Source organism: Dermochelys coriacea, chromosome 1, assembly GCF_009764565.3.
Source record: "Dermochelys coriacea isolate rDerCor1 chromosome 1, rDerCor1.pri.v4, whole genome shotgun sequence".
Taxonomy (NCBI): Eukaryota; Metazoa; Chordata; order Testudines; family Dermochelyidae; genus Dermochelys; species Dermochelys coriacea.
Window position 1 is genome coordinate 261329923 of NC_050068.2, and position 15418 is coordinate 261345340.

General features: G+C 40.7%; 1 protein-coding gene across 7 annotated transcripts in view; it reads left to right on the top strand.

Annotated features, from left to right (window-relative positions):
• Positions 1–15418, top strand: part of LOC119849916 (histone acetyltransferase p300) — a 132260-nt gene that overhangs the window by 62083 nt on the left and 54759 nt on the right. The window lies entirely within an intron of this gene.

Here is a 15418-nt window from a genome sequence, read left to right on the forward strand (position 1 = left end):
TGAGCTTTCTCCTGTGACTCCCCTCTGGGAAGAGAAGAGGTGGAATGTTCCCTTGTCCCAGAAGTTAACAGTAACTCTTCAAGCCCAGGGGAAAAGGTAATGGCTCCCCATCTCTTCTCCCTCTTAGGCCTCCTGCCACTCCTGTCCAATGCCTGGGGCTCCTCCCTCCAGTTGCCCCAAATTCAGAGTGCTTTCATTTACAACTTTAAAAAAATACATAGCTGTGTATCTTTAAAAACACTTCAGAATAAAACCTTTTAAATTGACACACTGAGATGAGATTCTCATGTGGTCCTGTTAACAGTCCATACACACTCATGCTTGCAGTAGGTGCAAGTGCACAAAAGTAAAATATTTGCTTCATACCACTCCAGTGTGACTCTTCTTGGCAAATAAAGATGGTGCATTTGAGTAACCTCATTTAACCAAACAAAATGTAACGCAAATTAAGATAGTTAAATGGATGCTTTGAGATCAGCATAGCCATTCCTTGGTTGTCTTTACCCAGGTGAAAAGCCCAGAATAAGCAGAACTTTATTAATTGTTTTCTGTGAAGTAACCTATGTGGTGCATTTAAGGTTCAATTGATGGATATCAAGGTCTTCCCAACCCACTCTGATTGATCTGGCTTTCCTCGTATCTCTAGACTATTTTCTGGAGAAAATTTTCCTGTTCTTTAGTCATAGGAGAAATGTGTGCTAGAGCTAAACCCTATTTCCAAGGGTAGTTGCTCTCTGAAGTTTCTGGAGAGCCTGTTGAGATTCATGTTGTTCTTTATTATTATCATTGAATTAGTGGAGAGAAATTAGACTGCAATCCCTCAGGGTGTGGCTCCTTTTCTCCTCAGATTCTTTTCGTTTTAGCCAATCTGTGCTATTGTCATCTCTGAATACGAAGACTGTAGATAACTCCAAAGGACACAGTTCTTTCCTGAATTAGTGTTGATTTTTCTCAACCTTGGTCTGCTCTTATTCTCATGCTTGGCCTTGCTATTGATATACAATATAGCTTCATCAGAACAAACCTTTTTTTTTCTTTCTCATGCTTGTTTCTATAAATGCAAAATGCTGTTGTAGTTTGCAGATGGCTGATGGATACTTCACTTGACTTTGAAGGTAGCCTGCAAGATTGTGTCCCTCTTTTTCCTGTTTTGGCATTTTTGCTGGGAGAATCAAGCCTGAATGACTAGTCTCCTGTTATCCTAAAATAAACTGAAACCTGACCAGTTAAGAGAGGAAGAGATTTTTAGCCAGACGACAAAACTCATCATATTATAATACCTGTTTGACTCAGATTCCCATCAGACTTTTGGAAGGAAAGCTCCTTGTGAAAGTTTTGAGTACCACAACCCCTTTAGATGAGAGCTGTGATTTTCTTCAGTTCTCAGATTCTTTCTAAAAAGAAAAAAAAAAAAATCCTCCAACAAACCAAAATTTTTGAAGTAAAACAACCAACCATAAAATCTTAAACTTTCAAACCATTGTACATCATGAAGATGAAACTCCTCTCTTTCCCTCCTCCACTAGTATCTTTAATACTTGTGAATGATTGTTGCTGTTTAGATATTCTGCCATAGTCTGTAAAGAATAGCATTTATGAAGACTAGCCAGTTTGGAGCTGATCAAGAGAGGGGAGTAATTCTTGTCTAGATTGTGCTTGATGGATAAAATGGTAAACTTCTGAAAATCTCCTTTCTTGGTGGTGTCAAGAGGTACAATTTCAAAGGTCTTAAGAAATTGGCCAATTGAATCATCTTCAAACCAGTTGTCATTGATTTGTTCACCCGTGTCTCTCTCAAGCACACACAAATTTGTAGGAATACACCATTCACGGTAATAGCATCATTTTTAAAGAGCCAGCACTATGATGGGAGTCTGATTAGACTTGGGACTCCAACTTTATGTAGTCCTATTGTGAATGTCACCCTTCTTTAGATACTGATTAGCTTCTCAGATCAGGGATTGTCAGTTCCTGGTATTCTCTCCTCTCCCAGTCATAACTTATGAGCAGCCGATATCCATTCTGAATAGCTTTGCAAGTTAACATGGATTCTTTACTGACTTAGCCACTCATTGAGGTAAATACTGATGTTCATGCAGATTTGTCAGATAAGTTTGACCTCCTCTCAAATGCTGTGCTCAGTTTGGTCAGAGAAGTAGAATGGGTCTGTAAAAGGCTAACAAATTCAGGCCTTGGCATGAAGGATGGCAGATGAGGAATTGAGAAATTTAACAACTTGCTTTTTACTTGGGGAGGATAAGAAAAATGATGGCAGTAAATAAAAATAGACTACAGAAGACCCAGTAGGCTCTCCTGTTAACCAAATGTCTTTCTGTTCTGTTATGGGTAAAGGGTGAAGTTAAAGGCGGCAACAACAGTAAAACCAAGAGACATTTTCATTGTGTGAAGAGACTTCTGTGGGTCAAAGACATAGCACAGGAATAACTTTACAGTGGAAGATAAAGCTGTCAGGGCTGGGAATCTTTGAAACTTCCTTAAATCAGCAGGATCACTGATGATTCTCTTTTATTGCTGGCTTCCTCACTTCCTTGATTTTTCCCCACATAATCCCATACGTGGAACACACTATGCTATCTGTCTCAATGTTCTTCACTAGAAAGATTCAAAATAGCATTACACAAGTGATTAAGACTAGTATCTGCAACTAAACATTAGAAAAATTACAACTTTCAGGCTTCAGAGCTGATCACCACCCGAGGTTAGAAAGAAATGTCCTTCTTCCATGCTGTAATACTCCACTATTACAGAAACTTTTAACTGATCGGAAGAGGAGGAACCCTTCCTCTGACAGCACTGGCTCTTGTCAAACAGTGTACCAATGTAGATGGACCATGGCTTTCTTTGGTATGGCAGTTTGTATCTTGTAACTCTCTCCTGTCTTAGATCTACCATTATCACCAGGGTGAACGTCCATGGAATTGTAGCTTATCTGAATGGCAGAACTTAGTCCTGGGACTATGATACACAATACACTGTATAAATTAGTGGAGGGAGTGTGGCTAAAGTAGCAAACAAGATGGTGGCTAACTCCAGCTCTCTGCAATAAAGGAGAGGGGAAAAGAAGACAATTTAAGAAGATAAAAAGAACCAAGCCAGTCTGAATCAACAGATCTGTGCCCTAAATATGAATAATCATCCGTGGAGCTAGTTTTGGAAAGAGAAAAAGAAGGGTGAAGAGAACTGGCCAGATCCCAGTCCCAGAGAGCAGCTTCTGGGGGAGAAAATTCAGCAAAAGAATCCAGTGCCATCAGCCTGCAGAACTTATAAAAATAAATAAATAAAATTGTACTAGTGTGGCTGGGGGAGGAAGTGTGGCAGTGGCCATTTTGGAAAGGGGGAGTGTGGTGGCAACCATCTTGGGGGAGAGGCACAGTAGGCAAGGAGGAAGGATCTAGATGTCTTGGAAGGGAAAGGAATCTTCCAATACAAAGATTTGTCCCCCCAGAACGAAGACATGTGCATGAAAAAGAGTAACTCCACTTCGAGCAAACAGACTATGGAGGTGGGTAGCAAAGCCCCAGTCACAAAGGGTGACCTGAAGAACCTGCTATTAGAAATCAAAAGATGAATAAGGAGATGAGGGAAGAGTTCCATGCTTTCATTAAAGATATCAAAAAATGAAATTAATGGAAAAATATCAGATGTGGAAGCAGGATTAAATGAGCAATTGGACAGCACTATTAATCTCTGTGAAAGAATCAGAAATGAACAGAGAAAGAAATAGAATTAAAGCTAGAGGACATGGTAAGTAGAGAACACAGGAATAACAAGGATTTAAAGGTATTCTGGACACATTGGATGATATTTTCCATGACCTATTAAAACTGGGCAATAAGAACTACATTCATATTGAGAAGGCTCACAGATCCCTTTCCCCAGGCTTCCAGCAGGCTCCAGACCAAGAGATGCAATTGTCTGTCTACACTACTATCAAGACAAGGATACAATACTGAGAGCAATGAGGGAGGGAGCTGAACCACTGATGATTCTTAACCAGCCCATACAGATTTTCCCAGATCTGGCAATCTCAGCCCTTAGAAAGTAAAGAGAACTATACCATGCAACCACAATTCTTAGAAAGAACAATATAAGATACATGTGGGGATTCCATTTAGACTGTTCCTTAAATGGAAAGATAGATGTATGTATGTCTGTCTCAGATCAGGAAGCGGGGGAAGAGGTACTTGCGGACATGGGAATAGGCAAATCAGATCAAGAACAATTGGAATGGGATCAAAGGCATTAGATCCACAAGTCAACAAGAAATCACTAAAACAAGGAGTCCCCATCTTAAAGACTAACAGATTTATTTGGGCATAAGCTTTCGTGGGTAAAAACCCACTTCAGATGCATGTTGTGAAAATTACAGATGCGGGCATTATATACTGACACATGAAGAGAAGGGAGTTACCTCACAAATGGAGAACCAGTGTTGACAGGGCCAATTCGATCAGGGTAGAATAAATGAGCTGAAAGGTAAGGTTAACATATATAAACGCCTCCCTCCTATCCCAGCAGAGAACTAAAATGGCTACAGTGTCCAGGCAAATACGGGGGAATTCATAGGAAGGGAGGAGAGAGAGAAAAGAGGGATTAGAGAACAGAAACAGGTGTTTTTAATAGAAAAGATTATATTAAAAAGTTGGGTCTCAGAATTAAAAAAAAATTATGGTAAATCTGACTGTAGATATTATTCTGTTACTCATGGATCTTATTCCAGGATTAATAATTAATTTTGTTTCTAGGACTTGCTAATTTAGTAAAAAAAAAAAAAACAAAAAACCTAATCTGAGATTTATAACTTGGTCTAATTGTGCACCTAGCTGCATGTACTCGATTATGAGATTGGGACTCAGTGGAAAAATGAAAGGCCTAGATGTTAAATAGAGCTTTATTGTATGACCCTTCCCCCATCCCCATGGAATTCAAGACCTGGAAGAAAATTTTCAAGAATATACAGAATAAAAAAGGGATAATTGAAAATGTCATCTTGAGTGCTGGAAAGTCAGTAATGAGGGGGATCTTATAAATAAAGAATCCTACTTCAACAAGAGGAGAGCTCTTGAAGAGTTTGGTTAAAGAAGGTTGACCTAAATCTATAGGATCTAAAAGTGTGAAAATATAATTAAGGTAAGAGGGAAGATTAACCCGTTATAGACAGATAAGGCTGAGCAAACACTTAAATATATTAAATAAAAATATTATGAAACGGGCAATAAAGCTGATAGGAAAGTAAAAAAAAGAAACAGGATAAATCAGCCATCCCTCTGATTAGAAATAAAAAGGGAGACTTAGTAACAGGCATCAAATAGATCTCTGAAACATTTCTTAACTTTTCCATACTTCGTATGCTTCAGAACCTCCAAATCCTGAACTTTTAAACAGGCATTTGAGGAGTGTGAAGCTACCTTAGCTTTCAAAAAATATGGCCATTCTTGGTAAGCTAATTGCTGCAGAGGAGGTTGAAGTTTGTAATTAAGAATTCAAAATCCAATAAAGCTCCAGGTCTTGATGGGTTTCCTGTGGAGTATTAGAGCTCTAAAGCCTACTGTCACTGAATTGATTAATGGTACAGTAAAACCTCAAGAGTTACAAACACCTCAAGAATTGAGGTTGTTCATAACTCTGAACAAAACGTTAGTTATTCTTTCAAAAGTTTAGAACTGAACATTAACTTTATATAGCTTTGAAACTTTACTATGCAGAAGAAAAATGCTGCTTTCCCATTATTTTTTTAGTAGTTGAACACAGTTCTGTACTGTATTTGTGATTTTTGGGGGGGATGGGGTGTGTCTGATGCAGCCTGATTTTGTACTTCTGGTTCCAACTGAGGTGTGGTCAGTATGTAACTCTGGTGTTTGTAATGCTGAAGTTCTGCTGTATATTGCAGGGGAGCAAGACACCAGATTCATGGAAAGAGGCAAAAATTGTGGTCATTCCTAAAGAAGGAAAAGATCTTGCCAATTGTGCATCATGCATACCTATTTCTTAAATTTAATGTGGATGCTAAAATTTGCCCAGATGTGTTCATCCTGACTAGTCTGGTTTGTTGCTGGCAGGCATTTATATAAGCATTCTAAATTTGATTATGTTAATTCTAACAATTCCTCCTGGTGGTGCTTTCTTTGAATATTGTGAAAATCTTTGACTGGCTAGTGTGGGAGAACCTCAGACAGATTTTGGTAAGGTTTGGTTTTGGAAATCAGTTTTCCGTGGGCATGTTGGTCCTGTATGCTGATCCTCAAGCATCTGCTTTGATTAATGGTCATGAATTGTCTCCTTTTAGTTTGTCTAGATGTGCAAGATAGGGTTGCTTCATAATCCATCATGTTGCTCTGTCAATAAAGCTATTCACAATAAATCTGAGAAACAGCCCTTTGATAGAAGGCATCAAAACATCATCTGGATTAGAACACAAAATATCCTGACTCTCTTGTAAAGTTTGCAGGATCTAGAAGTGTCATTAAAAATTGTAGAACAATTGACTTCGGAATTTGGGCAGATATCTGGCTTCAAAATAAAATAACTCAGAAATTTTAGGAATTAATATACCTAAAAGGGTCAAAACAAACTGGTAGGCTACATAAATTTAAATGGGTGAATGAACCTTTACAATTTAAGAAAAAAATATTGTGGAAAAACAATCTTTTTAAGGCAAATTACTCTTCACCGTGGAATAAAGTAATTTTTGGAGGAATGGAACTAATAGGAAATTTCTTGGCTAGGTTGTGTAGTCTTAGTAAAGACAAATGTCCTCTCAAAGTTGTTGTTTTTGTTTCTGTGCATCCCTGTTGGTATTCCTGACATGACATTAAAGCATGGTAGCATGCACTATTAAAGTTCTATAGAAACAAAAGAAAAAGGCTGAGTTCTAAAGTTCTGGATAAGCCTACCAAGTGGGGTGGGCTAGCTTTCCCTAATTTGGCTTATTATGAATCATAATTAAAATATGATGAAGTGGGTTAACAATAGACCATCCAAACACTGTAAAACTTGAACAAGACTGGACCCCACTTACAATTATAGTAACTTTTATGTTAAAAAAAAGGTTACTAATCTTCTGTAATTGTTCTTTGCCACCCTCTCAGTTCCTTCTTGCTGGGTAACTCTGATAGCTGGGTAGGAGGGTAGGTTTTGTAATGGACATGAGCAATACATCTTGAAGAACAACAGTTATGGAAGATTAGTAACTGTTTTTTCTTCGAGTGCTTACTCCTATCCATTCCAATGTAGGTGACTCCCAAGCAAGTATAGGAACAGGGGTTCAGAGTTGATTGACAAGCAGACTGTAGCACTGCTCTGCCAAAGAAAGCATCATCTCTGGCCTGCTTAGTGATGGCATCGTGAGATGCAAAAGAGTGGACCGAAGACCACATTGCTGCTCTACAGAGGTCCTGAATAGGAACCTGTGCCACAAATGAAGCTGAAGATGCCTGTACCCTTGTGGAATGTGCCGTTAGGTCCAAAGCCAGGACTTTTGCCAGGTCATGTGCGGAGACAGGAGGTGATCCACAATAAAATTATCTGGGCGGAGACTGGGGAGCCTTTTATCCTGTCTGCAGTCGCCATGAGCAGTTGAGTAGTCTTCCTTTCTATGAATAAGATCAGTGCCTGGATTTCCAGGTTCTGAGATGCATCAAGAGCTCCTAAGGAGGGTGACTTATAATCCTCCTGCAGGGGTGCAACATCAGTCCCCATAACTTCCTTATCTAGGGAAAAGGAGGAGGATGCTTGGGCCGGCAACAAGCCCTACTCTTTGACCTCAGCACCAGCCGAATCCCATGGTGCCATCTCCCGACATACGGCACCGGCCTCTGTACTGGAGCCTGGATCGTGCTCTGGTGGTGGTGGCAGTCTGGGCTCTGAAGCCACTGAATATAATCTCCTGGAATGGGACCATTGTTGCACTGGAAATGCCCAGAGGTTCCAAAAAGGTCACTATACGGGGAACGGCCACTGTCCCGGCAGCACCCTTTGACTTGGGTCAGTGGCGGGATAGTGCCTAGACTGGAATTGCTGGCTCCTCCGTGAGACATACTCTTAAGCGGAGTCCTATCTCCGAGGATCACTCTGGAGACCAGGGTAGAGCAGTGCCAACCAGCGCTGGTGAACGGTGCTGGGAGGGACGGGCCTGGGTTGTGCCATCATGGCTAGTTTCCCCTTCAAAACTATCTGTGGCCTTGAGCCTGCAGAAGTCCTTCATGTCGGTGCCGCCATTGACAGTTCCCGTAGAGCCAGGAAAGTCGGTACTGACAGTGCAAGAAAGTCCCTTGCTGCTGTGAAGGCCTCTGGCATCGATGACACCAGCCGGGTTTTGGACCTCTGACCTGTCTCATGTTGGTGAGTATATCAGTGCCAGATTCAATGGCTCTCATTCTGGGACCAAAGTCAATGGCACAGCATGGGTAATCTGCATCCCAGGGTGGTCCAACCCAGGTCTCACCCTGGCAGTGTTCCCTTGTCCTGCCGATCTCTGTGTTGTAGAGGAGCCGGTCTCCATGTTGGAGATCAGCCCATCTGTCTTCCTTCCTTTGTTTCTTCATAGGCACTGGCAAGGGTGAACGGTGCCTAGTGTCGCCAGTGCATGCATCTTGGGCACTGGAGGTATTTGATAGTGCCATGGTTCCTTAGACACAGTTGTAGCGTCTTGCATTGGTGCTGGCGACTGGAAACTGCTGGGTGTCTCAAAGTGAGGCTGGGGCTCTTCTTACTGAGGCCGAAGTACTCGGTGCCAAGTCCCAGTAGCCTGGCTCTTATGGAGGTCAGAGCACTGCCTCTATGAGGCTATTGTGAAATCTAGCATCTCTATCCTTCTTAGTGCAGGCTTAAGTTCTCTACAGAGTTTAGAGAAAGTCCAGTGAGGAGTACTTGTAGAAGCAGGAATGAAATGACCGTTACAGGTGGTAAGAAGGAACTGAGGGGGTGGTGAGTTGGCAGAGCCGCATCAGAGCCGACCCAATAGATACCACTGAGGGAAAAACTTTTCTGGTGATAGTGCTCAGGGGCAAGCACACGCCTACATTGGAATGGACATGAACAAGCTCTCAAAGAATAACAAAATTTAGGTCACCAAAAATTAAAAAATCACCCTTTCATCCAAACTGCCTTAGCTTTGGATAATTTTTTTAAGCACCTGTTATCAAAGCTTTTTTCTTAGCTACTTTCACTAGTAATCATGAATTTATCCCTAGGAAATATCAAAGTGACTATTGGTTGTGGGTAAGAGCCGATTTTGGACAGCTGTTCCTGAGTCCTGATTTGAAATCATACCAAGAGATACGTAATAATGTAAATAATATGTAGATCCCATATTTCAGTATTTACAAATCAAACATTTTATTGTGAATCTGGATACAAGATTGCTCTATCTAGACCTTTTAACCACATTTGAGGAGCTGACCCAGGAGCAAGTGTGAACAAAAAGTTCAGTTTCTAAGATGTGTACAATTTTGATTGAAAAAAAATGTTGATAGGAAAACAACCCAGGTGAAAAGACAGGAGAGGGATTTGAGCAAAGAAATTGATCTAGGTGAGTGGATCTCCATATGGAAAAGGTGATGTACATCTTCAACTTGTGTAGCTCACAAAGAAAATTTTTATAAATTACTGTATAGATAACATTTGACTCCAGTTAAGATCCATCATATTTTTTGCTACCGGGAATATACTCTGTTGGAGGGATTGTCGGGAATGGGGAACATATTTCATATGTGGTGTTGTGTCCAGGAATTAGATGGTTTGGGGAGGAAATTATTTGTTTCATCTTATAACAAAATGCCTGCTTCTCTGAGATCCCCTAACCTGAATACTTTATATTCTAGTCAAGGATCTACACTTAAACAGAATGACAAATGAAATTTTTTGTTAGCAACAAGACTTTGTATTGCATATTGGAAAAATAGGACTTCTTTAGAGTTGTGGTGCAGAAAAGTCTGGACAGTCCTTGTAATGAAAAGCTTTCACATCAAGTATATACACAAGAGGAGATATCTATGTAGAAATTTGGTTACCCTTTTTTAGCATACACTGAGGAAGAGGCTCCGCAACCAACAAGCCGGAATCTTTAGCCAGGTTCTTTGACTATTAAACTGGTCCTGAAATACATATAATATGATGTAGTATGTTAACATTTTGTTGTAACTTTGCCTTAATAGGGTTTTTAAAAATAGAGTGGAAAAGGAGTGGAAAAGAATTTGTTATACAGATATCCTGAGGAAAGGAATTTCTCTCAATTAGTCTCCATTTTAAACTGCATATTCCCTTGAAAAGTCGCTCTTGACATGGTGAACTGACTGATACTTTCATGTCCTCTTGGACACACTGATTCACACTGAGAACATTTCCCCTTGGTATTTCAAAGGAACTGGGATAACACTTTTTGTCAACTAGCGATAAGAGTTTGTGACTTAGATTGCTGTTTGTTTGGAATAGAAACAAAGGATTGTATAAGACTTGGTTTTGGAAGCAGAGAGGTAGCTGACTTCTGCAGTAATAATAATAATTAGCACTTTATGCCAGGAAACTTTTGTACTCCTTTCCTGCTTGTGCATGCACCCCTTCCCTCACATGGAGGCCTGCTTTTAGGAGAGCCTTTCAAGTGATGATCAAAACTCCTCCTGTAAGGAATTACTTTGAGCTGAAGTATTACTGTTGTTTGACAGAAATTAGGATTCTTGGTTGCAGGAGGTAGCATCTAAAATTTACTGAAGCTGTTCCTATTAAAACTCCTGAAGGAGGTTAGATTTTTTTTGTTTAGAGTCCTGTACCAGTCTAAGGGATTGATTTCTGCCATGGATGTCAGTAATTATATCTCCTGTCTAAATGAACCATTTTCTATTGAATGGTGTAGCCTGACTTGCACAGCTGCTATTTAAGCCATAAGGCCGTAGGGTTTAGACAATGACATTTTACATGAAGAGGTTTAAATCGCTTTAAGTCTTGTCATTATTATTTCTGTAGGATGCTTTACAATGTGTAAAGCATACTAAACAAAATCCTGGCTTCACAGCTCGCTTTTTTAAGTGAGAGTTGGTATAAGTGTGGAAAAACATCTTTTCTAAGAGGTAGTGTATTTTGCAGAACAGGTAGATTTTTCAGAAGTTGTTAATGAAATGTTTTGGGGGTGAATTTTAAAAATTATAGCTAGAAAGTAATTTGTCACCTAATCCATCTTCTTGCTAGTAGTGATTGTATCCTATAATATATTTTCTAGTTCTTTGACTACTTTTAAACTGGAGAGGAAGGGGACTTGGTGTGTGTTACTGGGAAACCATCCCAAGAGTAGAATTGGTATAAATGGCATGAAGTGAAAGTAAAGACCAAAAAATCAGTGAAAACTAATGTAATGTAGGAGATGCGGTGTTATGAAACTTTCTGAAAGTAAGAAGCTTGAGCTACATGTAACAGCTACAAGAAAGGAGGAGATGATAATTCTTTGAGTAGTGTCCTTGTGGGTGCTCCACTTGAGGTGTGCTCCTTCAGTCAGAGATTTTTGGAAGTAGTGCCCATTTGGCTTGCGCATGTGTCCTATGCATACTTGTGTCCCTTACCGAGGCTATATTGGGCTCTGCCGGCAAACTGCCCTCAACAGCCTTGGCCTGACACAGAGCAGTTTGTAGTGCCTGCCTAAGTGTGGCTTCTATTTTGCTAGTCTATCTTTTAGATCTTTTCTTACATTATTACTTTTTAGTTTATTTCGTTCTTGTTTTGGTTTTTCCATTTTTCTATGGGTTGGGACTTTCCTCCTCCTCCACCCCCTTGTACGAGGGGTCCTTCCTCGGAAATCCTTTCTCTTCTGGGATATGCCTATATCGCAAGGTTTCAAATGTTCTCACTTGCCAGAAACCCTTCCCAGTGAGTGACAACCATTTGTGCTGCATTCACTGCTTTAGGGATACACATGTACCATCTAAGTGCAAGTTTTGCACTAGCTTCAAGAGGCACTCAAGGAAAGACAGATATAAAGCATTGACTCCTTTTGATGGAGCTCTGTCTTTGTCTCACTTCAGATCCAGGCTCAGAAACCAGGGGGACATCAGCCTCTGAGTGACCAGTGTTCCAACAACTTCTGTGGGTTGCTCACCCTCTAGGACTTTGAGGGACAGACCTTTGAGAGAATCTGGAAGACCTTCCTCCCAAGAGGAGTGTCGGGTCTCCTCACAAAGACCATTCTAAAAGATCTACCAGACTGGAGACTTTGCACCATGCAGTGGCTTCAAGTGGTCTTGGTACTGAGAAATCTGTCCTAAGTCATTGTCAGCTTCCAGAGTGCACAATTCACACCACTCGATACAGAAGCGATCGGTACCATTCAAAGTCGGGTGAGAGACTATCAATCCTAAGAACTCTAGTAAGAAAGCAGCACACTCTTCTTTTTCTACTGTCTTGCTCATACATAGAGCATCAGTACAGCGGGTATGGATACAGTTGTCAGACCCTGGATACCTCACACCTTTATGGCTGGGACTCACTATGTAACCACGCTGGCTCACCCGGTACTGCAGGAATCGAGATTCTCAGAGGACCCATTTATTTCTAAGAGCCAAAGTCTCCTTGGAGTTTGAGAATTCCAGTACCACAACTGGTATTCTCCTTTATATCCCACCTTTTGCAGAGACTGCCTATATCACCAGTACTGGCACTTTCTGAAAGATACCAGTTACTCTTTCCATAGCCTCTTCACTAGACAATAAAGAAGTGGTGAGTACTTTAGACTCTCAGATTCTGTGCAGGATTCTGCTGACTATCTGCTGATTGACTATCCAGAAGCTGACCTGTGGGGAGAGAGACTCCAGCTTCTGCCATCAAAGCCCACCAAACATCTCACCTGGTACGACCAACCCAGGATGTCCCCTCCATTCACATATACTATATATAGTCTTCCCAGTGGACATACTGGGATCCCTGGGCTGCCTACTGGCAAGAATGTTTTTTTTAAAGGATCCAGTGCTCACGTGGATTACTCTTCTACAGTTTTACAGCAGAAGCAGGATGCCTGTGAAACAATCAGTGGGACCACAGAAGGCTGGAGTGCTAATAGAGCACTCAAAAAAGGCAAGGCTGTTGCAGAGAAGCTAAATGAATTCTTTTCATTGGTCGTCACTGCAGAGGATGTGAGGGAGTTCCATACCTGAACCATTCTTTTTAGGTCAGAAATCTGGGGAATTGTCCAAGTGTCAGTAGAGGTGGTTTTGGAACAAATTGATGAAATAAACAGTAATAAGTCACCTGGACCAGGCCGATGGTACTTGCCCAAGAGTTCTGAAAGAACTTGTATATGAAACTGCAGAACTACTAACTATTATGTTACCTATTACTTAAATCAGCCTCTGTACCAGATGACTGGCAGATAGCTAATGTGATGCTGAGGTTGGCTTTTTTTAAGGCTCCAGTGGCAATCCTGACAATTACAGACTGGTAAGCCTAACTTGAGTACTGGGCACATTGGTGGTTACTGTAGTAAAGAATAGAATTATCAGTCACTTAAATGAACATGATACATTGCGGAAGAGTCGTCACGGCTTTTGTAAAGGGAAATTGTGTCTTACCAATGTATTAGAATTCTGAGTGTATCAACACCAATTTAGACATGGGTGATCCAGTTGATACAGTGTACTTGAACTTTCAGAATGCCTTTGTTAAGGTCACTCACCAAAGGCTCTTAAACAAAGTAGGCAGTCATGGGATGAGAGGGAAGGACCTCTCCAGTATCAGTAACTGGTTAAAAGATAGGAAACAAAGGGTAGGAATAAATGCTGTTTTTACAATGGAAAGAGATAAATAGAGCAGGGACCCAAAGGATCGGTACTGGGACCAGTGCTGTTCAACATATTCCTAAATGATCTGGAAAGGAGGTAATTTAATGAGGTGGTAAAGTTGCAGACAATACAAAATTACTCAAGGTAGTTAAGGGAGCAATCTCACAATATTGGGTGATTGAGCAACAGGATGACAGATGAAATTTGGTGTTGATAAATGCAAAGTAATGCACATAGGAAAATGTAATCCCAACTATACATAGAAAATGACAGGATCTACATTAGCTGTTACCACTCAAGAAAGATCTGAGGCATTGTTAATAGCTCTCTGAAAAAATCTGCTCAGTGTGCAGCAGCAGTTAAACAAGCAAATAATGTTAGAAACCATTAGGGAAGGGATAGATAAGAGAAAATATAATGACATTATATAGATCCGTTGTACACCCACCCCTTGAATTCTGGTCACCCGCTTTCAAAAAATGTATTAAATTGGATAAAGTACAGAGAAGGGCAATAAAAATGATTAGAGGTATGGAACAGCTTTCATTTGAGGAGGGTTTAAAAAGACTGGGACTGCTCATCATAGAGGTGAGAGAGAGAGAGGATATGATAGAAGTCTATAAAATCATGAATAGTGTGGAGACAGTGAATGAGGAAGTGTTTTGTTCCTTCACATAATGTACAAACCAGGGGTCACCCAATTAAATTAATAGGAAGCATGTGTAAAACTAACTTAAGGAAGTACTACTTCACACAATACATAGTCAACCTGTGGAACTTGTTACCAGGGGATGTTGTGAAAGTCAAAAGTGTAACTTAGTTTAAAAAAAAGAATTGAATAAGTTCATGGATGATACCTCTGTCAGTGGCTATTAGCCAAGATGGTCAGATGTGCAACCCTGTGGTCATGCTGTCCATAAACATCTGACTGCCAGAAGGTGGTACTGGATGACAGGGGATGGATCTCTCAATCAATTGCCCGTTCTGGTGGTTCCCTCTAAAGCATCTAGCACTGACTTCTGTCAGACAGGATGCTGGGCTAGATGGACTATTGATCTGAGTCAGTATGGCCATTATTGTGTTAGTTCTGAATTGCTAACTGTCAGGCCGTTGTAACAAAATAGTGATACTAATTATACCAAGTTTAGTTGGTTTTTTTAAATTGAACATATACCACAAAAGTGCAAAGAACAGCTTCAAGCCATCATTGCTAAAGGGCAGCTTTTGGCTATAGCAACCCTGCAGGCTTCTCATTCCATTGCTGTGGCAGTATCGTAGCTTCTGAACATCACAGGAAATCGTGACGACAGAGCACTATAGAGGGACCTCCTTTTCGATGGTCTAAAATTCAGTGACACCACAGACAGTTCGCTGCATACTTTGGAGGACTTCAGGAGAATCCTTCACGCTCTGGGTATATCTGGGAACAGTGGGGGCAAAAAACCTAATTGGCTTCAAGACTGAGCTTGGTAAGTTTATGGAGGGGATTGTATGATGAGACTGCCTACAATGGCATGTAGCTGATACGCAACTGCTAGCAGCAAATAACTCCAACAGCTGGTGATGGGACACTAGATGGGGAGGCCTCTGAGTCACTACTGAGAATGTTTTCCTAGGTGTCTGGCTGGTGGATCTTGCCC